The 25,769-nt window shown below is 38.7% G+C and overlaps 1 long non-coding RNA gene across 1 annotated transcript in view; it reads left to right on the forward strand.

The window, feature by feature from the left end:
• The window catches only part of LOC125345328, a 43,785-nt gene that overhangs the window by 11,576 nt on the left and 6,440 nt on the right, over nt 1-25,769 (forward strand). The window contains exons 3-4 of the long non-coding RNA XR_007209721.1: nt 2,389-2,523; nt 5,112-5,240. This is a non-coding gene — a long non-coding RNA (uncharacterized LOC125345328). The remainder of the gene's footprint in view (nt 1-2,388; nt 2,524-5,111; nt 5,241-25,769) is intronic.

Genomic DNA, 25,769 nt, shown 5'->3' on the forward strand with positions numbered 1-25,769 from the left:
GCTTATCTCAGGTTCACGTGGTAAAGTGGGGTTCACGTGGTAAAGTGGGGCCTGACTTCAAAGTCTGGCACTTCAGTAATACTGAAGGTACAGGAGTTCAGGGTGCTAGTTGATTATAATGATCCATGTGGTCACTAGTCTTATATGTAATCAGAAAGTATGGGCTTTGTGCTCATTGAGCTAGACCTGCATTCTGAGCTTAGCTGTCATAGATACTGGAACAAGTTCTTTTTTTTTTTCATTAATTTATTGTCAGAGTTATGTACAGAGGGGTTATAGTTTCATATGTGGCGCAGTGCATACATTTCTTATCCAACTTGTTACCTCCTCCCTCATTTCCCCCCCACTTCTACCCTCCCTGTTTCCCTCTCCCCCTTGAGTTGTGCAGTTGGTTTATACCAGATAATTTTGTAGGTATTGCTGTTGCCTTGGTTTGTCTTTTTATCCTTTGTCTCTCGATTTTGCTATTCCCTTTCCCTTCCCTAGTTCCAATACACATATATGCAATATCCAGGGCACCAAAATCACAGTGACATCAGAGGTTAAACCACAGGAAAGAAAGACAAAAGAAAAGGGCATATTTTCAAATGGTATGTTGAAAATCACAACAGTGTTAAACCACTTGTTTCCATAACTCGGAGTTTATTTCACTTAGCATCATTTTATGTGTTCATATGTACATAGCTATTGAGCTATTGTGCTCTTCTGCTAGGATAGTCCTAGACGTGTACTAATTATTCCTGATAAGGGAAACCATAAAGTCTGTGTTTCTTTGGGTCTAGCTCACTTCACTTTGTATGATTTTTTTCCATGTCCTTCCATTTCCTTATGAATGTGGCAGTGTCATTCTTTCTGACAGAGGCATAGAATACCACTGTGTATATGAACCACATTTTCTTGATCCACTCATCTACTGAGGGGCATCTGGCTTGGTTCCATATTTTAGCCATTACAAATTGTGCTATGATGAGCATAATTGTGCTGGTGGCTTTAGTGTGATCTTGTAATCTTTTGAGTAGATGCCCAAAAGTGGGGCTTCTTGGTCTTAGGGGAGCTCTATGTTTACCCATACTGCTTCCCAGAGTGGTTGAACAAGTTTACACCCCCACTCACAGTATAGTAGGGTTCCCTTTTGGCCACATCCTCTCCAGCATCTGTTATTATTAGTTTTCTTGATAATGGCCATTCTTATTGGAGTGAGGTGGAATCTCAATGTTGTTTTGATTTGCATTTATTTTATGGCCAGTGATTTTGAGCACTTCTTCATGTGTCTCTTGGCCATTCTGGTTTCCTCTTCAGAGAAGTCTCTTTTTATGTCTTTAGCCCATTTGCTGAGGGGGCAGTTGGTTCTTTGAGAATTTGTTTTGGAGGAATTTAATTTTTTTGAGTTGTACATAGATATGAGGCCTTCCTCTGTTTGTTGTATGGCCAGTAAAGATCTCCCAATCTGTGGACTTTCTATGTATCTTGCAAGCTATAGCCTTTGCCATGCAGAAGCCCTGCAGTTTGATGCAATCCCATTTGTCCAACCTTTGTTTGATTTGTTGTGTTTCTGGGTCTTTGTTAAGAAACTTTCATCCTGTACCAAGGAGCCCAGGTGTTTCTCCTATTCCTTCTTGTAAAGTTTTCAGGGTATCTGATTATTACCTTAAGGTCTTTGATCCATTTGGAATTGATTCTGGTGCAGGGTGGTATATAAGGATCTAGCTTTAGTTTGTTACAGATGTTGAACCAGTTTTGCCAGCACCGTTTGTTGAAGAGGCTGTCTTTCTTCCATCCTATTTTTTTTTTTAGCTCCTTTATCAACGATTAAGTAGGCATAGGTCTGTGGGTTAATTTCTGGGTCTTCAGTTCTGTTCCATTGGTCCTCAGACCTGTTCTTGTGCCAATACCAAGCTGTTTTTATTACTATAGCTTTGTAATACAGCTTGAAGTTTGGTACTGAAATTCCTCCAGCACTGTTCTTTCTGCTTAAAATTCTTTTTGCTATTCAGGGTCTTATTTGGAACAAGTTCTTATCTGTATAATTGGAATCATGATAATACTTCATAAAACTGATATGGGGATTAATTCACCAGCTCTTAGTAAGTGCTCAATTAATAGTATATCTTGTCTGGATACTTGATATGTAGCAAAGTACTCTTTTGTGATACTGCTGAACTGGGTAGGATTATTGACAGAAGTTGTCAGAAGTTAAAAGGAATGTCTCAGGAGTAAGAAAACCTTGACTATCTGGAAGTAAGAAAAGATACCGATGATTAAATAAATCTGCTAAAGAATAAGAACAGAAAACCAAGAGTCATGCTTAGTTTTCAGTCCAGTAAGAATACAGATATGACATTTTGATTTTTTTTTCCATTAATAAGCTCTCCTTTAAATTTATCACAGGCTCTGTTACTGTCAAGGTCCCATCTTCTCCTCAAACCTATTTACAGTTATCAGGAAAAGAGGTTGATATGAACCCAGAAGTCAATGTTCAGGAAGTGGCTGAAGATGATAAAGATGATGGTGTAACAATTATTGGTAAGGAGGCTGCATTTTCCCTTGTATGGACTTGCTACTGTTGGTTTATAAGTAGAAATATGGTATAGTTCACTTCGGTCATAGTCCTTTTGTTCTTTTTCATTCTCACATTTAATGTTGACAATTATCATAGCATGATATAGACAGTTAGTTTGAAAAGACCTGCATAGATTATTTTAGAACCCTCCTTCCTGCTATCCTAGATAAAACTGATTTGAAAAATTGTCTGGAATGGCTGCTTTCTAATTCTTGGACTTAACCGGCAACATGTGATGCAAGATTAAAGATAACGTTACATGATTAAATAGAATTTTATTGAACTTATTGGTTTGCTTTTTTAGTACAGCAAACTCTCAGTCCAAAAAGATTCATGTATTTTCCATTACATCCAGCTACACAGATTGTTAATACTATTCTTTTCTTATAGATACAATGTTTTAATAAGCACTATAGTAAATGCTGGTGGATTTTCTATTAAATTCTCACAGAATGGCATCAAGAACACTTAAATTACTCTGTAGGAAGATGCTTATTACTTCATAATTATTATGAAGCTCCTTAAACTACTTGTTTTTATTTATTTGTTATGTCTTGCTGGTTCTGACCAACAAACTCTGCATAAAGAAATGCTCATGCAATAATCTATCATATTTACTATCTCAGTGTCAAATAATTAATATTCCAACACCACCTGAGGTGAGAAATGGGTTTATTGACAAGTATTGTTAGTCTGAAGATCTCTTCCCCAACCTCTGCTTTTATAGGCTCATTGTGGCCCAGGGCTTTTTAAAGAGATACATTCTAAGAGATAGATAGCAAGCAATCAGAAATATGAAGATAAGTACCTTCAGGGCTTTATACCTGTCTTTTGACAGGATTACTGCAAAAGGTCAAACACTCAGACAGTATCATTCAAACACCAGCCAGATCTGCAGTCAATTACAGTCTCCATAGTGTTCTAGAGTTTCCACAGGGTCCTGTGTTTGGACCCTTATTTTCTAAACCAGGAAGGGCCAAATTAAAAAGAGGTCTTTTGTACTCAGTGTACTCAGTGTAGCAATCAAGGTTACAGTTGGATATTGTACTTCATGCCTAGGATTTCAGCTACATGGGAGACAGAAATAGGAGGCTCACAGTTCAAGCCAAATCCATAATACTAGCCTAAATCTGGCCTGAACAAAAGCAGGAAACCCTATCTTAAACACAAGCTAAAACTAAAAGATTCCGCTGGGGGTGGGAGGAGAGACATGGCTCAAGTAAGTATAAGACCCCAAGTTCAATTCCCAGTGCTAACAAAAAGAAGGGAAAAATAGATACTGATTAGCAGAGTCTTAGAGTTCTGGAGGGCACTCTGCACAGCTGGACCCCTGGTAGCTCTGGGCATTGTCTCTGAGAGGTATATTAAGGGGTTAGTGTGGAGGGTGCTCATATGAAGAGGCAGCAGTCTTTCTTAGAGCAACTCGTATTTTCTTTTCATCTTTAAACTATTTGGTCCCCAAAAGGCCTCAAGCCTTTATTTATCATGTAGATGAAATAATTGAAGCAACTCAGAAAATCAGAGCAGTTTGGTTTCCCCCACCACCATAAGATTTCCACTCTGAAACTTAATTTTAGAAATAATGAGCAGCTTTATATGTGACTTGTTGTTATAAGCAGCCGAGCTCAGCTCATCTGGGCCTTCCTCAGAGAGCCTTTGAGGCAGAGAAGCGGAAAGACTACCCTCTGTGCTATGAGGTTTGCATTTTTTCTGTAGGATGACTTCTACTGGGTAATTTCTACAAGAAGCCAGGCCAGTAAAATTTAGTCCTCTAGGCTCAGGCTTCCCACAGGATTTTTATGTACCACGCGGTAATTTTATTTATTTATTTATTTATTTATTTATTTATTTATTTATGTATTTAGGCCAGTCCTGGGCCTTGAACTCAAGGCCTGAGCACTGTCCCTGGCTTCTTTTTGCTCAAGGCTAGCACTCTACCACTTGAGCTACAGCGCCACCTCTGGCCGTTTTCTATATATGTGGTACTGAGGAATAGAACCCAAGGCTTCATGTATTTGAGGCAAGCACTCTTGCCACTAGGCCATATTCCCAGCCCGTGTAATTTCATTTTATTTTATTTCCTGTTCCATGGTTTCCTTTGCTGTTGCTGTCACTGATAAATAGCTCTCAGCTGTATAATTCTTAGAGTGATTTGTGTGTATAATATGCTGTTCTGAGGTCAAAGGAAAGCCCAGGACTTCTCAGGCTAAGATATTTATTTACCAAAATACTAAAACTGCTGAACTTTAGAGGACATTCTTTGAGCTTCCCTCCTGGAATAGCAATGGTTAAAATTAGTCAGTGGCAAAGTAATCCCTAATACATGTTTTTTAAGTAGGTAGAATTTGAAAATAGAGAACCACCTGCTAAAGACACACTGACATGCACTGGTCTTAACCCAGAGTCCTCCCATCCCTGTTGGAATCAGAGATGAACTTCAAGGGAGACCCATAAACTTCGTGAAAGCCCATTAGTTTTGTCAGAGGATGTTCTGACTCTTAAGAATTGTTCAGGACTGAACAGTTAAAAGTACTGTCTTGGTCTCTCTTAGGAGGAAGAAAGAGAATATACAGATATCAGAAAGAAGTATATCTAACTTGTAAATGAAGCTGTTTTGAAATCAGAAAGGCTTTCCTGGGAAGTTGGTTTGAATGACAAGACTGTACTAAAAACAAAATGAGTGAGTGGCTTTTTTTAAAATTTAGAATGAATAAGGAGATACTTGCTTAAGTACTGAGACTGTACATTACACTGATGATTAATTGTAAAGAAATTGACCCAATTGATGTGGAGCAGTCCTTATAATATACTTGAAGTTATGCTTATGCTACATAGCCATAGGAGTTCAGGTAGGCCAATGAAACTAGGAAAAGCAGTGCTGGTTTTAAATGCAATTTAATTTTAATTAGGCTTTAAAGAAAGATAACCAAAGCACTGTGAATTTGGTGTCTTGGTTTGAGCTGCTGAAATCTTGTTAGGAATATTAATGTAAGATGAGAGAGAGAGACAGAGACAGAGAGAGAGAGCAAAACAAAATATGTCCTTAACTTAGTAACTTCTTTTTTTTGGCCAGTCCTGGGGCTTGGACTCAGGGCCTGAGCACTGTCCCTGGCTTGTTTTTGCTCAAGGCTAACACTCTGCCACTTGAGCCACAGCGCCACTTCTGGACATTTTCTGTATATGTGGTGCTGGGGAATTAAACCCAGGGCCTCATGAATACGAGGCAGGCACTCTAGCCACTAGGCCATATCCCCAGCCCATAGTAACTTCTTAAACCAAAGAAAAATAACAAAGTTTAAGTGACTTTTTGAATTATTTATAATGTGCTCATATGAAACATGGAAACTTAAATAATAATGTAAATAAAAATAGTTGCTGTATACTAATTTCTAGTTCTGATCCTCTAATCCCTGTGTGCAAACTTGGTAAACAAGTATCCTCTTTTAGAGAAATACTTACTCTCAAGTGTGAAAATGAGGTTAAAAACAAATAAGATGCCACATTCTGTTAATTTTTTAAATCTTCAGTATTTTAACTCTTAAAATGTTAGGATTTTGAAATACAACATTATATAAAAAGAATAAACCTCTATCTTTTGCTTTCTCCATATTCTTATTGATATTTCTTCTTTTAATTCTGTGGGGTTGAGATTACTACAGCTCTTAAAGATCGTTTTTTGTGGTTGTTGCAAGATTTCTGTCCACAGCTTTTACTGAAGCATAATAACAAGTATTTGGAGATTTGAAGAATAAAACATTGGTGTCATCAGTACCAAGTGAGAAAGACGCTGTTCGGGACATTAGAACTCCTGGCATGCCACCTCTACCTTCCTAACCTTTTAAATCCATGGTTTGTGATGCCTCAAACTCAATGCCTTCCTCTGAAGTTGGTTAGGAAGTAGATCATAGAATTCAGTTCTTTCCATACATGGCTTCATAGGATTATTGTTAAGTTTTATTTTGTTTAAGAAGATACTAAGTTATTTAAGGGAATATTATATTCTTTTGTTTCTTTCTGAAATCTTTCATTAAGAGCCCAAGGGAGATTTCAGCAGCTCATACCAAGAGTAAAAGTCCTTCTGCTTCTGGCTTTTGCTGCTCTACTGGTCCAGAAAGATATTCTTGGGTTCTTCTTTCTAATACCCGCCTGCTCCATCTGCCTCCCAAGTAGCAAAGCTCTGCACGTGTGCACGCGCGCGCGCGCGCACACACGCACACACACACAGAGCAGCAGTGCACAGTTGTTCATAACTTAATACTGCTGGTATTGACTGTAGTACTATAGTTAGTGAAAGTGATCTGGACCTACAGGAAAGGAATTTTTGTTTTTTAAGCATAGAAACCAACATAGCTGTGTTTGCATACATGTACGTTGAAAAGTATTGAGAAACTAAAAAATATATATAGGAATTGAATCTTCTCATCTGAAACATCTCATTTTCTTGTCCCAACTACCTTCCTTCTTCCATCCTCTCTCCATACTTGCCTTGCTCTTCCCATTTCTTTCCACACAACCTAACAAAACACATTTTCTTCCGTGCTTCCTTGGGGGCTGGTTTAGCTCATGCCTACTTAATTTAATCCATATGATGCTTGGATCGTGCTATATATTTTATACTTCAAAAATGTTCATTCTTACTATCAATTTTTTCCAGTAGACCAAAAGAACCAGCCTTCAGGTAATGACCAAGGATTCTTTCTCTGAACACTTTAGGGGTTACAGCATCAGGTCACTTCACATCTCTACCTTCACCTTGTCCAATCGGGTTACCTTCTTAGCCTCTAATGGAGTTAAGAGAGGAGTGACAGAGGAAGAGCTGGAAATAAGATGCAAGGGACAGAGTCAACTTTGGACACCTGCTTGATTATCCAAGAGAAGATGCTCAAAGTACATGGGCCACTGGGAAAAGGATGTAAAACCACAAAGGTCACTATAGAAGAGAGATTCTCTTGCTTTGACTCAAAATGTTGGCTTTAATTAGGCAAGCATACAAAATGAACCTTCGTAACTGACTACTTCTGCATATTACAAATACCGCAGCCATACGCTGTTTTCTTTGAAAACAGTTCTCTAGGTTTATCCTATTCAGCTGCATACTTACATGGAGATGTGACTACAGTATTCCATCTTAAGGATCCGGAGCTATCTGCAGCCTATCTGAAGGTCCTGAAGGGTTTGGTAAGTAAGCAAGACACAACCAGATATCCAAAATGTGCAGATAATGGCATTTTGCCAATAACATCTCTGTCTCCGTGTCAGTAATCTGAACACAGAACCAAAATAAGTACTGGTTATTCAGACAACTCTATTCCACTGAAGAACATTGACTTAGTCATTTTAGGATACTATGATTAAAAAAAAAGTACAATAGATTAAATGGCTTAAACAATATACATTGATTTTTCACAGTTATGAAGCATGGGAGATGCAAAATGAAGGTCAAAATCAAGGTGAAAATCCTCCTCTTCAGGTGTCTGCCTCTCTCCACACTCTCCCATGGCAGAGAGAGAGACCTCTAGTCGCTTCCTCTTCTTATAGAACCCCATTTGAGGGCTCTGTTCTCATGGCCTCTCCTAAACCTATTCACTGCTCACCTCCTCATACTGTCACAAGGGAAATTAGAGTTTTAAAGTGTGAATTTGTGAGGAATGTAAGCACAAACATAACAAACAGAATCAGGAAACCTGTGCATTTTCTTTCACTCGGGTTATTACAAGGTGGGCCAAGTATTGGCTTAACTTGATTGCCAGACAAGGTCAGAATAGTAAAAAGATTTGCCTCAAAGGACCCCAGTGGAATACATTTTTATTGAAGAGTCTCAAGTTTGAATGGAAAACTTAACCAAGTTTCTTTAGTAATACCTATCACATCAATATGGCAACTTACAAAATATATTATAAAGAGGTAAATTACCTTTCAACTTAAAATCTACTCTCAAGTTTCATCAGTTTTGAAATAAGTTTGAGGACATGATATGTGATCAAACTAAAAGTAGACAACCTTTAAAGATCAAAATATACATCCCAACAGGACAACACTCTGGTAAGAAAGGTCTGGGCATCTCTGGTGGATGTATATAAGAAAGGACAAGGGAGTGAGTCAGATGTCTGGAGGCAGGCAAAGGAAGATGAGCAGAAGCCACAAAGACGATCAGAGTTCTGCTCAGAGAAAATCTGCCAAATATATTCCAACATCTTGCAAGTTTGCCTAGATGTCCAACAGGGGTAATTCAACCTCAATTCTTAGTTTATTTCACTCACGAGGTCTAGCTTTTGAGTTTATTGTGAAACTGAGACTTGCTATAGAATAAACTAGATTACTCTCACAAAGGAATTTTCCTTCCACCTGAATTTAATATTTTATGTTTGAACAGTAAAAAAAAATATGCCATGAGATTTGGCTTTTTTAACATAAAATTAAGAGAATTATGCAGGAAAGGCCTTTGGCTTGAAATGTACACTTTGCAAGTTGGGAAAAGGGATGCTGTCATTGTCTAAGCATTCCATGTTTCCTGAGCACAGTGCTCAGAACCAAGGTTTATTACTGACACTGATTCTCACAAAACTGTCTTCAGACATTATTTCTATATTATATGGTTCTCCAAAGATCTGATGTCATTGAGAGAAGATAAAAGCCCTCGGTATTGTTGAGGAAAGGAAGGCCAGTGGGAGTAGGGTGAGAGAAAGTCCAGGGCAGGTGGAGTTCACAGTGGTAGTGAAAGGGAGGCCATTTTGTGCAGATGGAAAATCACTGTTAATGTTTTAGGGATTTATGAACTGAGAACCTGGAACTGGAACTAGAGAGAGCTGGCTATTTTTCTGTCTAGTCCTGTTGGTAGATGGACCTTAAGGAATGTATATTTTGTAGTTTGACAAGGTCCTAGTTCTAATGTCAGCCCCTTTGGGAGAGGATATTGTTCCTCCCAAAACAATTCCCTTTGATTCTCTGAGAATATTTTTTTTTTGGTCCAGTCCTGGGCCTTGAAATCAGAGCCTGAGCACTGTCCCTGGCTTCTTTTTGCCCAAGGCTAGCCCTCTGCCACTTGAGTTACAGCGACACTTCTGGCCATTTTCTATATATGTGGTGCTGAGGAATTGAACCCAGGGCTTCATGCATACAAGGCAAGCACTCTTGTCACTAGGCCATATTCCCAGCCCAAATTTTTGGTTTTGTGTTTGTTTTATGGGCTTTGTTTTGAGATAGAGTCTTGCAATATATCTCAGGCTGGCCTCAAACTTCCTATCCTCCTGCCTCAGCCTCTCAAGTTCTGGAATCAGCAATGTATGCTGCCGGATGGCTCCCTATAGTATGCCACTATTTATATTTTAAATGAAGTGATTTCCTATAGTAGAAGTAACATAAGCATATTACTCAAAATTGACAAAAACTAGCCAAGTGGAAACAATTACAAATCCATGACCATAACATAACACATAACTACAACATTCAGTAACTATTTTTTACTTTCTTTCCTCTCTCTCTCTCTCTCTCTCTCTCTCCTCCTTTCATTTTTGAAAGTAGGGATTGCACATGTGTCTTGTGTTGTTAAGCAGGTGCTCGAATGCTTTAGCCATTTTGCCAGCGCCCCAACACCCTCCCTGCTTTGTGTTACCTCTGAGCAATTTTGCCCATGGGGGTATAAACCCCATGGTGGGATGCTTTTCCAGTGCTAGTGAAGCATGTTCTCATCCAGTCATGGCAGCTTTCCTAAGACTCTGGGTTCTGGTGGTCAGTAAAATCTGAAGCTTCTGTTCTTATTGCGTGTGTCTAAATTATAAAAATGCAATTCCTGGCCTGTTTCAGCTTCATCTCCCTAAAGGATATATTAGAGAAATATTTTGCTATTGCTGTTCAAGGATTTATTTATTTATTTATTTTTCTCAACTATTAATTTCATTCTAGTCATTAACTCCTACTTCGAATCACTGTCATATGGATCAAAGGTGACAGCAGGGCCTAGTATGCTGCCAAGGCCTTAGAACTTGGCCTCAACAACAGTCCCCCATCCCCTTTGAGCTACATCTGCTTTATTTGGCATTTTAGGATTGGCTAAGATGAGGTTTTACTATTATTGAATGGCTAGAGGTAAGGTAGCTTCAGGGAAAAGAGGTCCAAGAGATAAATAAGATGTTCATTTTTAAAAAATCACTGTGGGGTTTTGGGAAGCCTGGCATAGAATGGTGAGGCAGACGTGAACTTTTTTTATGGTAGAGTGTTTCCAGTGGATAACACATGCTTCACAAGTGCAAGGCTCTGAGTTCAAACTCCAGTATGACCAGAAGTTCAGTCCCTGCCCCAGCACTTCCTAGGCTTAGGACTTGGAGGCTGTCTCTAGTCTGCTAAATTTGTCCATTTTCAAGATTCCAAAATTTTGTTGGAGAAGTGGCGCTGTGGCTCAAGTGGCAGAGTGCTAGCCTTGAGCAAAAGAAGCCAGGGACAGTGCTCAGGCCCTGAGTCCAAGCCCCAGGACTGGCAAAAAAAAAAAAAAAAAAAAAATCCAAAATGTTGTTGGTTTGGGGCTGGGAATGTGGCTTAGTGGTAGAGTGCTTGCCTAGCATGCAGGAAGCCCTGGGTTCTATTCCTCAGCACCACATAAACAGAAAAAACTGGAAGTGGTGCTGTAGCTCAAGAGGTAGAGTACCAGCCTTGAGCAAAAAGAAGCCAGGGACAGTGCTCAGGCCCTGAGTCTAAGCCCCAGGACTGGCAAAAAAGAAAAGAAAAGAAAAAATTGTTGCTATTGATCCTCCTCTTGTTTTTCTTATCCATGGGAGTTCTTACACTTCTTCGGAATTTCCGTAGGCCACAGGATCTCATTACATAAAGTAGTGTTTGCATCCATCTCAAAAGATTACTGTGTAGATTATATGAAATAATACATTGATATTGTTCCTAACATAGACTCTATAGCACTCTATATTTTTTTCTACTGGACACAGTATTATTTTAGACAAATATTAACTATTATTCAGATCTCTGTAGAACTCTAACAGTAACTATTAATAACTTGTTCCTACGGGACAAATGGTTTTTGTTCTTTAAACTCAAGTCATCTTTTTCTGACCACAACAGCCCACAGTGGTTATGCTTTCCCTCTGATCTCATGCAGATCTTGTCTTTTTCAACTGATTCAGCACTCACTTACTTAACTCATTCCTGAATTGTGACTAACTTTGTGTGGAAATGTGTCTTTCCTGGCAACAAAATGATGTCAAGGGATAGGTCCCTGTCACTGGAGATAAACAAGCCTAAGGGGCACCTGGAGTGGTATAAACAGAAATCCACTGTTGAGTGACTGGAATCAATGGTTTTGATCCCAGCTCTGAGGTTCAATAGGCAAGTCCCTTGTGGTATTGTCTGGAACTCTGATAGCTTGGATTGTGATCCCAAGCACACAGTAAATTCTCAAGAAATACTAGGTAGTCTGCTGACTCCTGTAGAAGTATCTTCCAGAAAACTAAGGATTCTAATTTACTAATACAAGAATTCTTGTTACAAGGAATAGGATATTATTGTTTTCTGTCTAGAAGTGTTATGGAATCTTTCTTCTACCCAGGGCCATTTGGATATTTATAACATCAGTTGAGAGTCATACAAAATCATCAGTACAGGCAGATGGCTGTAGACAGCTAACAAGAAGCATATGTACCTAATGATTTCACAGGTATTATAGGGACTGTCTTCCTCCCTCCTGATAGAGTTTTAGGAGACAGAATTCAAGAAAGAATATTTAGACTTTGCAAATAACTTGCTGAAAGATGGCCAGCCTTAATGGGAGATGCACGCCCTTCAGAGTTTGAGAACCCTCCTAAGTGGCATTTACCAATGTCTTCAATTGAATCCATTCTGCTTTGCGACTTTAAAAAGCTCTATTATTCTTTGAAGCTGAATTTCTCAGCAAGTTTAATGTTTTTTATTGTGGCACTGGGTGGGGGGAGGTGGGCTCAGGGGTTTGTGCTTGCTAGGCTGTGCTTCACCACTTAAACCGTGTCCTCTGTCCTTTTTGCTTAAGTTGTTTTTGGTACAGCATCATACATTTTTGCCCGAACTCAATCCTCCTGTTTTCTGATATAGCTGGACTATAGGCTCATGTTGCCACACCCATCTTATTAGTTGAGATTGGCAGGGGTCTCACAAAGGTTTTTGCCCAGGCTCAAACCTCAATCTTCCTGATGTGTGCCTTCTAAGTAGCTAGGATTTAAGGAATGAGTCAACCACCCTGAATGACATAACTTCTTAAAAGATTATAATGTTATGGCTATATACACGAGAACATTCTCCTCCATGGGAAATCTGAGGCACAAAAAATTGGTCCAAGGTTTAGGCTAGATCACTGACAAACCTTGAGAGCTGAAGCCAGAACTTTTCCTCTTACAATTCATGTTTTTCTTTAGAGATGTTTAAGCCATATTAAATAGTTAAGTCTGCAGGCACATCTCCACATAATCACTTATGAAATCCCATCTTTCCCCCAACAGATAAAATAATATGCACTTCCAGTGCCAGAACTGTAGAATCACTCCTGTATCAAGGCCACTGCTTTTCTCTTGTGGGAAAATGCTTCACTAAGCGTCTTCCAGGTCAGTCTTTTACAGTGAAGACAGGGAGAAAATGAAAAACTTATCAAGTTTGGCTCCCTTCAGTGTGCCAGCCAACTTTGCTGTGGGGTTAATAAAGAAAAATTTCACAACATTGAGTAAAATATTTCTTTGTGTCTCCCAAGCTGAGTCATATGGTGGAAGATTAAATGACTACTCCCAGCATTGGGTATGTAGAGGAGACGGAATTCCACTCACATTTGCTGATCATCACAATAATGTACTTCTGATTTAAACTACCTTGACATATGGCCACTCCTAATCCCAAAAAAGCTGACCCTATGCATGACAACATCTCTTGGCTCTTTGCCTCCTTGAGGCAAAGTTGCTTTTTCTTCTTTTGTTTTTTAATACTTCTGGGAAAATATTCTGCTCTCAGGAATCAATTTCTCCAAGGAAGACTGTTTTCGCTTGCCTCAAAGGCTAGTAATGCATGCCACAATTTAACTTAAAAGCTAAATTCAAAGTTATAGTTTCTTGGATTTCACATGTCCATGAGATTTAAAAGTACACTCTACCAAACATGGCCTTGCTCCTGTTAGGTATCAAAAGCAGGTGGGGGTGGTCATGGGTTGGACACCAAAATCAAACTCTGGAAAGCCTGAAGGACAGGTCCTGCTGGAAAACTTCCGCATTTCCACTCTCCCTGCCCAGAGGCCTTCTAGGCTAAGCATGGCTGAGCGGAAGCCCAGCCTCAGAGATGCACCCTACTTTTCAGTAGGAAAAGAGTTCCCAGAGGAAAAGGAGAAAAGTCAAGGCCCAGGGCAAATAGCTTCAAAGATACTCAGTGACTTTTTTTTCATAATGATATGTGGTGATTGGGGGAGAAGATTGGGCTTCAAATCAGCTCAAATGGGGATTATAATTCTGCCATGCAGCAGAAATATATTTCAAATCCCTATTGCTCTCCATTTTTTCTCTTTCTCACATTCTACTTGTATTATAGATATTTATGTGACTTTTGTCTCTTGCATTGTAGTTTTGAGGGTGGAATCCGTGTCTCAATTTATCTTTGTAGCCACAGTCCCTAGCCTGCAGATTAGTTTGAGATAGGTGTCCAAAGGGACTGGGAAATGCTGCTTAGCCGATGGTCCTCAGAATGCAGAGTCCAGGCCTTCTACCCTTCAGTAACTGTCAGAGGCAGTGTACAGCATCATTTATGAGCAAGATCTTAGAGGATGTGGGCCTGAACTCAAGGTCTGCCACTAGAAGTTTTGCATTTCTGGAAAAGTTATCCAGCTTCTCTATGTCCTAGTATTCTCTGCAATCTGAGACTAGCATGATACCTTAACATGGTACCTACATCACAGAGTTTTTTGTGAAGATTGAATGATATAATATGAACGAAGCAATTATTACCTGGCAGATAGGAGGCAGTTATTAAAGAACAGTGGATACTATATTCTTTGTAATCAGCTCCTCTATGGCTGTGATTGGCACATTTTAAAAATCATAAACACCATAATACAAACATCTTGAGCAGACATATTCAATAAATGTATGTTAATCTTACAAGATTGTATATTAAATATATGTATATATTAAATATATTGTGTATTACAATATAATATAATGTATTATAATATGTTTATGTATAATATATTATACATAATATATTAAATATATTACGTATTACTTTTTTGGATTAAACCGAAGCCTTTTGATTAAACATATTAGAAAGCATAGGTCCCAGCCATTCCAGAGGACCATGCAGAGATAATCACAGACAGGAGAAAAAGGTTCATAAGGAGGTTTGTTAGTGGGGCCATAGTTCACATGGGAGAGGGAGCTACATGTCATCTGCACCTTATCCAGGTGGTGGCTTCTCTCTCTGGGGTAAAGGGGAAGTAGTTAGGTAGTGAGTAGGAGTGGCTCATTAGGTATGCGTGGATCTGGGGGCTAGTGGGAGGAGCGGAGGACCTGAGGCTAGGGAAATGCTAACAATATTAAAACAAAGTGTATGACAGTAAAAACAAGCCCAAAGAAAAGTATTTAAACTTCTGACATTTTCCTGCCACACCAAAACAGACTGTCTTGCTCACTTGCCAGAGTACATGCTGCCTCAACAGACACCTTTGGTTGGCAGTTAATAATGCTGAGTTACTGTCTGTACTGGCTCTCAACAGTTGGTAAAGACAAGGGAATTTTTGTTGTTGTTGTTGATTGTGGGTCTTACTGTAAGGCCTGAGCACTGTCCCTGATCTCTTTTGCTCAAGGCTAGCACTCTACTACTTGAGCCACAGCACCACTTCCAATGTTATGGTGGTTAATTGGAGATAAGTGTCTCACAGACTTTTCTGGCTGGGCTGGCATCACACCATGAGTCTCAGATCTCAGGTATTCAGGTAAGATTACAGGCATGACACACCAGTGCTTAGTTAGGAACTATTTTTAAAATACTGCATGTGACAAGTGCATAAAAAGAGATAACTAAGGGGGAAGGATTGTCAAACTGAGGATATGAAGTGATAGAGAGTGTATATTGGGAAAATTAAAAGGAATGACCAGAACATAACCAAACCAAAATATTTTAAAAATGTATTTGGTGATTAAAATTTGTTGAAAAAAGTTCCAAAATAGTTTAAGTTTTATATTTCATCTTTACAATAAAAAAAGAGCCACAACTGAATAAAAGGCAATCAAGTAATTTTTTTGGTAGTCTGAGATATTATTATTCCTAATCTACTTCTCTAAGATAAGCCAAAAAAATGGGTACACTGTCATTTAATTACCTGGTATTCCTACATAGGCCTCTAGAAGAGAAGAAATGCAGAGAAATATTAAATGTTGAGCAGAGAAATGAAAGAGTTGATGGATTTCTATTTGCATGGCTACCCAGCCATCTACTTATGCTTTCTGTAAGAAAACAGCAACTCAGAATTTTTTTTTTTTTTTTTTTTTTTTTTTTTTTTTTTTTTTTTTTTTTTTTTTTTTTTTTTATTTTTCTCAAATTTTTATTATCAAACTGATGTACAGTGAGGTTACAGTATCATACGTTGGGCATTGGATACATTTCTTGTACTGTTTGTTGCCTTGTCCCTCATGCCCCCCTCCCTCCCCCCCTTTCCCTCCCCCCCCCACTTGTTCAGTTCACTTACACCAAAGAGTTTTGCAAGTATTGCTTTTGTAGTTATTTCTCTTTTTTTACCCTGTGTCTCTCGAATTTGGTATTCCCTTTGAATTTCCTACTTCCAATACCAGTAAACACGGTTTCCAATATACTCAGATAAGATTACAGAGATAGTGTAGGTACAAACATAGGAAGGTGATACAAAACATTATCAATAATAGAAACTACACATACACATAGGACGTTGAAAGTAGTTACAACTGTGATATATTTAGTAAGTTTCTATTTCTTTTTTTTTAATCAAAATATATTTTGCAAGTTTCTAACTGTTAAACTGCTTATGCAATGGAAAGACATTTGTGTTAGTAACAACAGAAAGTAGTCAGTTTACTTCATTTGCTCATGATTGGTAAGAAGAACTAATGCCCCTGTCTTGGCAGGAGCTTATTGGAAACTTCCAGTTGATCCCAGGTGTACTGGGACTCCTGGGGGTGTGTGGTTCTACTATACAGTTCGTTCAGGAGACCAGTTCTTCTTATGGATACCCATAATACCATTGGATTATGTTACTAAGCAGCTAATCGTTCCAGGTTTTCGTGGATGTTGCTTTTTCAAAAAAGTACAGATGACTATTCCTTTAATTCCACCAGGGGAATTATCACTTGGTTCCTCAGACGCTGGAAAGCATTTCAAAGACTGAGAGCCGCTGGGATCATTGTTATTTTTTTTAGTCAATTATTTCCCAATACGGAACCTGCAGTACAAATGGACAATAAAAACTTTCCTTAGCAGTATGGTCAAGAAATACAAGGGCCAAATGTTTGAACGCCCTTGTTCTCATCCAATTGAGTGCAGAGCATCTGCTGCATCCGAAGGTTAGCACAGAAGGCCATGTTGGAAAGGAACCCTCTGTTTGTTGTGTCCCCTGCAAGTCATGAACATAACTCTATTCCTGAAGGAGAGGTGGAGTTATTGAAACCTTGTGCTTTGATAATTCCTGAATGACTTAATCTTACAAACTAAACAGAAATCAATACTGACTTGTTAAAATTCTTGCTGCATGGAACTAACATATTTAATCTGTCTTTGGCAGATTACAAATCAGTATGTGTCAACATCTAGTAAAATAAATTTTGGTGGCATTTATCGTCTGTTAACAGTGATTTGTAAGAACATTGCATAATCAACATTTTATAACAACTTGGAAAGTTCAGTGATTCAAAGATTTTAAGATCATAAAAGAATCACAGGAAGCAAATCAGCTTTTAGTGTCAGGACCCATGTCATCAATCCAGGACATCCATGTTGTCAAAACAGGATGGATATGGTCCATTCTGGGGGAAGAAGACTGTTAATTGTTAGCAATTCCCACACCTTAGGTCCTCAGCTCCTCCCATTAGCCCCCAGATCTACCTACACCTCAACACCCTGTCCTAGAACTATTCACTCTCACTCACCATTAAGACCTACCTACTTTCCCTATAGCTCCAGAGAGAAGCTGCTACCTGGATAATGTGAAGATGGCATATTGTTCCCTCTCCCGTGGGAGATATGGCCCCACTAATAAGCTTCCTTATAAATCTTCTTCTCCTGTCCATGACTATCTCCATATGGTCCCCTGGTATGGCTGGGACACATCCTTTCACTAAGGAGGTGGGGAGTACTTGAAACCTTCCAGCCTGAGTATCTGTATAAATGCTCCATGCTAGTTCTAACTCTTTCCATTTTTGAACATGGATAGTCCAAAGTAAAGGACTGGGCGCTGAGTCCCCAGCTCCCATTCAGATTTTCTCTAAAATGGGCTGTCATCTGTAGAACCACTTGACTTGCTGGACAATCCTAGATTAGGCTGCAATGGATGGCGTTCTGCTGATCTCTGGATTATGGTTCACTTCACTATGTGTCCCACATGGCTGCTCTTCCAGTTTCATTTCTTCAGCCCTCCTATCTATCTCTCGAAATTCAGACAAATCTGTTAAACTAATGGTCAAATAAGGAAGAGAAGCAAAAATTTATAATCTGAGAGAATGGCTAAGAGGTTTATACATGATTCATGACTAAAGGAAAGAAGAACAAGTGTCCAAGCAGTTATGGCAAGATGGAAAATCTCAGAAAGAAGTGGTTCTAAGGGACAATGTAAGAAGTAGAGACTGTAGCTTCTCCACTACTGCTAATGTTCCATCAGCAGAAACTAGCAGGTACCTCTGAGGTGATGGCACGACAGAACATCACAGGGGTGGAGAACATCTAACCCATGGGTCAGATGAGGTCCATGGAATCATTTGGTACATGACAGCACAGACATGCTTCTCTCTGCCTTGACTGACAATTTTATATGGGCACGAATGATATTATAAATATCCAAATAGCCTGTGGCAAGTAAAAGCCCCTACCCCTACTAGGTATATCTTTAAAAAGCTGAGGTAGTATCTCGGTGGTAGAGCAAATATTCAGCCTCCAGGACTAAAAACAATGTGTTCAGTTCAGTTACTGAACAAGTATTACCTTTCCACAAAATTAACTAGTTTGAAATAAGACAGTCTGAGTATGATCTTATTTAGAAACATGATATAACCTAAGTTCATTTCAATTTAGCAATTGCATATATATATAGATATAGATATAGATATATATTTCTCCTCTTGTTGTATATAACCAAAGCACCTGAATTCTGAGATAGCCACAGACCCCTCCTATTAAAAGCAGCCCACCAGCCCTGTAGTAAAGGTAAAGGAATATGCTTAGACAGTCATAGATGAAGTGTTCTCCCACGGGGTGACAGCTCTCTTCTTGGCTCCTGTGCCTTTTCTATCACTGACTTCACTTCTGAGCTCTCAAGATTGGATTTGGAGCTGCCCTCAGATTAGTCATCCCTTTAGAAGGCTACTGATTCAGTCAATATCCATGGATCATTGGGAGTGTTCCAGACTTCTAGTTTCCAGTTTGTCATATAAAGAACTTGGAACTTATCACTCCATCCTCCAAACAAGAAAAAGGCTAAACAAACTAAAAGCAAACACTCTTCCTAGATCTGTTGGATGACTGAGGGCAAAGTACATCCCTGAAAACTGGAGAAACAGAAGAAGACAGAATAAGGATTTAGGAAAAGACCCAGTCCCAGATGGAATGCTTTAGGGTAATTAACTAGCTGCTGGAGACTGAGAATAGATAGGGAATTGTGAAAATGGCAGCGGTCACTTTCTCCTTCCTACTTTTTTCTCCCTTGTGGGATTTAATTGAACTGGAAGAGGCAAAGAGAAAAAAATCACCTCATGGCAAGTGTGAGGCTTGGAGGAAACAAAGCCAATACACACACACACACACACACACACACACACACACACACAGAGAGAGAGAGAGAGAGAGAGAGAGACTTTTTTGAAAAGCAGGGAAGAGGAAATAAAAAGGATGAGAGATGATAAGAAAGAAATATTCTTTTTCATGAGTATGAATACAACAGCTGATCTTGTGCAACTAACAATGAACTATTTCCATGCTCCTTTTTTACACTTTTGTCAGCATCAATTAGTTGTCTACCAGAATTTTTGACAGGTCTGCATGTGTATACCATGTACTTTGATTGGACCCTCCTCCTGTGTCACTCTCCCTCAGCCCCTCCGCACTGTACTTCTATACCACCAGTGTCACTGTTCCATTTTCACAAATGCACATGGAGTGCTTTGATCGTATTTACCACCATCCATCCTCTCTATTTGTCCTCTCCACTCCTACCTGTACCCACACCCCAGATAGGACCTGTCTTCAGATCCTGATATCACTATCTTTCATTTATTTTTTCAGTGTATTGCTAACTGTTCAAAGGGATTTCACTGTGCAAATACAGTATTTTAATCAAATTAGTCCCCTCATTTACTCCATGCCCCCTTAAAATAGCTCTCTTAGATTACTGAAAATAAACATAGTGATTTTTAAGTTGAAAGCTTTAAAAAAAAAGATATGCCAGAGCAGGGTGCCAGTGGCACACAGTTGAAATCCTAGCTACTCAGAAGAGAGAGATCTGAGGATTGTGGTTTGAAGCCAGCCCAGGCAGATCAATTCAAGAGACATTCTTATCTCTAATTAACAAGCAAGAAGCCAGAAGTAGAGGTGTGCTTCAAGTGGTAGAGTGCTAGTGTAAGGGCTAACCTGACAACTTGAGTGACTATATATGTGTTAGTGTTAAAATTATAAGAGTTTCTAAACCCTGGTGATGACTCCATGCTAGACGGCTGCACCCCCACCCGTGAGACTAGTTTGTTGTAGTTTGACATTTACAAATATAGGGAGCCCTTGTTCCCCTCTGTACCTAGGTAGCAACCATGGTAATGGACAGTAAAAATTGATCATAGTCATAGACTATAGAAATAACCATAATAGTAGTAGAAATGCCATGGTAACTGTTGGGTTGGTTTACTTATGATTGAGTACTGGATTGTTTTAGCCCACTCAAGCTTGCTTAGTGGTAATGGGAAAACATGGTAGCAATTGTTAAAATAAAGTTGGTACTAGGTCAGCCTAACTACAGAATTCTGCTTCTGTAAACGGCTTGCTTAACCCGTTTGTGACTTAGCCCCCTGCATCAGTGCTAAGGGACCACCTGCTGTCAGTTCCTGGTACCAAGGCCAGTTCCCATGATCAAAACCAAAATAGATAGCTGAAAGGGTAGGTAGCCAATAGAAATAGGGCAAGACTTGCTTGCTTGCTTGCCATCCAAGCAAGTATATGCCTCGTTGGAAATAGCTTGTCCCTGTTGTAATTGCAATAAAAACCCTGCCTATCTGAGGGTCGCGTCGGTGACAGTGATGGTTGAGAGTCCAGACTCGAGCTTGCCATAAAGAATCTCATGAGTTTGCATCGGAATCAGCTCCGTGGTGGTCTTCGGGGACCCGAAATCTGGGCATAACACTAGTTATGAGCAAAATAGCTAAGCCAAGAGCAGAAGGCTCATAGTTCAAGATATACCAGAACTCGGCTGTAAAACCAGATAGTTAAAATATGGATAAATACTTCCACTTAATATAAAGGGGCAGCTAAAAAGTAATTTTTAAGCTTCTCTGAGTAAAAACATAGATGCCCAGAACCCATCTTTTTCCTTTGGATAAAGCTTTGTGTAAATGCATGTTTAACTTTTAATTACAGTAGGTAAGTCATAGTTTACCCTGGAAGAGTCTTCTGATTTATCTCTTAATAAGTTACATCCAGGGCTGGGGAATATGGCCTAGTCGCAAGAGTGTTTGCCTCCTACACATGAAGCTCTCGGTTTGATTGCCCAGCACCACATATATGGAAAACTGCCAGAAGGGGCGCTGTGGCTCAGGTGGCAGAGTGCTAGCCTTGAGCTGGAAGAAGCCAGGGACAGTGCTCAGGCCCTGAGTCCAAGGCCCAGGACTGGCCAAAAAATAAATAAATAAAAAATAAGTTACATCCATTTAAATGTTTATCATTTCTATTATGGAGTTATAATCTTGTCCAATATAAAAGCTCCTAATTCTTTCTAGGGGTTCTAAAGCAAAATACTTTTTCTCTTTAACTCTTCACACTAGTAGGTAGATTCCTTAGAATCCTACTAGCACCTTAGTACTCACAGATTAAAACTGGGGAAGGGAGTTGACATTGTTTACCACACACCTTTTAAGAATAGTTCCTAATTGTGTTACACTTTCTCTTTATGTATTATTGCATTGTCCTGATACAGTTGAGATATAGAAAAAACTATTTGGAGCTGGGTGCCAGTGGCTCACATCTGTAATCCTAGCTACTCAAGAGGCTGAGATCTGGAGGACTGGATTCAAAGCCAACCCCAGCAGAAAAGTGTGCAAAACTCTAACTGCAAAATAGCCAGCAAAAAGCAGGGACTTGAACTCAGGGGCTCACTGCTGTCCCATGGCTTCTTCAGCATTGAGCTTTACCACTAGAGAAAGACCACAGCTGAAGACCGCTGGAGATGGGTAAAGATGTACTGAAATGCTGTCTTCCCCTTGTTACCATTGTTCTTCACCACTTCTCTTTGGTATATGGGGCAAGTGTCTATACCTAATATGGGATTCCTGGACTTTGAGCCTGACATCAAACAACCCATTTTTCTTTCACAAGAATGTCCAGATCAGGAAAACAGAATGCAAACAAACAAACAAAACTCCTGTAGTGATTAAAATGAGAAATCCTTGGTTCAAATCTCCACCCTGTAAAGGGCCATTTCTGTGATTTTTTCATATTTACAAAATCTCTCAGTGTCTCAGTGTCCTCTTCTGTAAAAATAGACATAGTAATAGATTCCATCTCTTGGGGCCATTGTGAGGATGTCATAGGTAATCTATGACAAACACTTGGAAACAATGGTTAGGCTAGAGCATGGATTGATAATAGTATTTAGTTGATGCAGAGATAGGACCACCATCTATTCAAAGGATGCACAAAAGTAAATATAAGCTCAGTTCTTGTGTTTAAAAACTGGGTAAGGAGGATGTAGCCAGAATCTATTTGAAAAACTGAATTGAAAAATCCAGTAGGTCAAGCAGAACCTTGAAAGACAAATGAAGCCATGTCTCATGGTGCTGTAAACACTGGTTTAGGAGTGTAGGTTCCGGAGTCCCTTGTCTCGTCCTCATTTAGAATGCAAAGAAATGGACTTTTCCTTCTTTACCAAATCCTTTGAATCTATCCTGTCAAACAGTAAACAAAGGAACTCTTATAACAGCCCAGTGTTCTCACAGGGTTTCAGGCCTTCAGTGTCCTGAAATGCTCTCAATCTGTAAAAAGGAACTCAACTGTCCTGAATGTAAAACGGGAGAGTACAGGTCATTTTTGGTGCTAGAGGTATTTGTACCTTTGAGAAGTATGAATATGTTAATAAAATATAAATTGTTGGTCATATTGACATCTTAGTAGTAAAGCTTAGGAGACAAGTCAGCAAACTATTTCTGGAAATAATAAGTATTTTAGACTATCGGGTCATTCTTTTTCTATCTCAACGGTTCAATTATTCCATTACAGGGAAAACTGGCCTTGGACAATTTCGGTGAATGGGTGTGACTGTGTTCCTATGACAAGTTATTTAGAATAGGTCTGGGCACAAGGGCTAATTTGTCAAACACTAGCCTGTGGTCATACTTCTCAGACTTTTGTCATGTCCTTAGCCCCTTCATGGTTTCTACAAAATCTATGCACTTATAAAATATTTTTATGAAATTATTAAAGTTTATTTTTCAATAAATGGATTCAACTTAAAACTAATAATAAAAGGAATATTAATTATAGGAAAAAAGCTAGCCTTAAAAGTACCATTCAATTCCAGGCAGCAATGGTTCACTCCTGCAATCCTAGCTACTCAGGAGGCTGAGACCTGTGGATCATGATTCAAAGTCATCCAGGGCAGGAAAGTCTGTGAGATTCTTCTCTCCAATAAAATATTCGAGAAACCTTAAGTGGTGCTGTGGCTCAATTGGTAGAGCACTAGCCTTGAGCACCGAGAGGCTCAGGGACAGAACCCAGGCCCTGAGTTCAAGCCCCAGGACTGGGAAAAAAAAAAAAAAAGGATCATTGGAGCTCAAGAGTTTGAAGTTAACCTGGACAGAATAGTAAAGTCCTGTCTTACTGTGAGAATATATATATACATGTATAATTATATATGCATTATTTTAAAATAAACACACGCTGGTAGCAGCTAGCTAGTCTTGATTGACAGCTGTCAGACTTTGCAATGTACCTACTTGCCTTAAGTGGGGATTGTCAACTTAATGACCTTCTTTGTTGATAGGCTGGACTGTCATCATGGCAGACTAGCTGCTTTGAACACTTTATAAGCAGGAAACCTCCACTCAAGCTGTGCAGACCACTGTGACTTTGGCTGAAGCTGAAAACATGATTCTTGCTTTAGGAGGTGTTGCTCCATTCATGACTTTTCCAGACAGCTTGCATCCATGCCAGGTAACTTCACTGATAACATGACTAGTCTCAGCAATCACTAGATGGCTCTGAGTCTCAAACTATAAGCCTATGGGTTTCAAAGCTCAGCCAATAAGCCTATAGAGTTCAGGGCTGCCATCACAAGAGAATTACTGTTTGCATTACATTACGCTCTATTATCTCTAAGAAAGACAGTGTAAATTTGAGTGTCACAATGGATATGAGTTCTTTTACTCTATTTGAATAATAGAGCGAATCAGCTAGATGGAGAAAAAAATGGTAAATTACTAAACTGACGTAATTAATTGTATTTTTATGAGACTATGAAGAAGCGTTATATAAAGAGAAGCCCGGAATCTTGAAAGATTTTTAAATACATTAAACATTTTAATCTTTTAAAAATGTTTAATGACTTTCAATAATCTGACAAACTTAATTATCTTTCTATTACATTTGCTAGCATTTACATTTCAATAATGAGTCCAATTTTCTGTTTTCTTTTTATGGAAGTCCAGTTGTTTGTCTTCAAATGTGCATTTAACTTAGGAAAGGAGTTTGACCTTAAGCATTTCTCTTTCATTTCCTGACAGTTATTCACGGAGACATAAAAGCAAAACAAAAAGCAATTTAAGTTGTTATCTCAAGACTGTGGCAAAAATCCAAGATAATGATCCAATCTTGTGGTGGTCTTTCTTGGTTTGAAGATCATTAAACTTTGTCTTGCAGAATAAGTCTGCATTAGCACAAAAGTTTTTAGAGAAACCTTTTATCACAGATGCAATATGTTTACATAAAATATGTCTATATATCTATATCATCTCTAACTCTTTTTCTATCTATAACTTCTATATTTATATATCTGTATATATTATATCTGTATTTTTGTGTGCATGCATATGTATATATGTAACAGAAAAGAAGTTTTCTTGTCTTTTACTACACTTAGTAATATTTAACTATTAGTTGATAGTTAACTATTAACTTGGTTAGATTAACTAGGGGTTGAAAGTATATAGGTATCAGGTAGATGAATTAGAATGCACAAATAAGATAAAATGAAAATACTTAAAGGGATAAAGAATTACAAAGGATAAAGAATTATAAAAGGATAAGGAATTATAGCAACAAATATTTATAGCTAATATTAGTGCCATTTGTGAGATAATACTCACTTCAGCAGCACATATCCTAAATAAAAAGTACAGAAATGATACTGAAGAGTGATGACCTTACCACTAAATGGTGGTGGTCAAAGTAAATATCCATATAAGATAATGGTTTACCTTTTAGTTTGTATTTCAGTTCTGAATATGAGAAGTCAAACAGTCAAACTGATAACCCTAACCATGATGTGGGTAATATTAATGAGTTTGGTCTAAACAAATCTTTCTTTAGCAAGACATAAATATATTACCTATACAGGAAAGCTCAGATAAATCAAGCTACATTGACAATAAGAACTTCTTAGGTGAAAGTGTGTGCTTTGAATGCATACGGCATGCAATAAAAAAAAATTTTTAATGAAAAAAACTGGTAAAAAAATGAAACTTCTGTTCTTCAAAAGAAACACTTCAAAAAAGAGAACTACCTCCCAAGCTAAGAGGAAATTCTTTGAGAAACATTAAGATTGGACTAGTCC

The sequence above is a fragment of the Perognathus longimembris genome, unplaced genomic scaffold, assembly GCF_023159225.1.
Source record: "Perognathus longimembris pacificus isolate PPM17 unplaced genomic scaffold, ASM2315922v1 HiC_scaffold_5522, whole genome shotgun sequence".
NCBI lineage: Eukaryota > Metazoa > Chordata > Mammalia > Rodentia > Heteromyidae > Perognathus > Perognathus longimembris.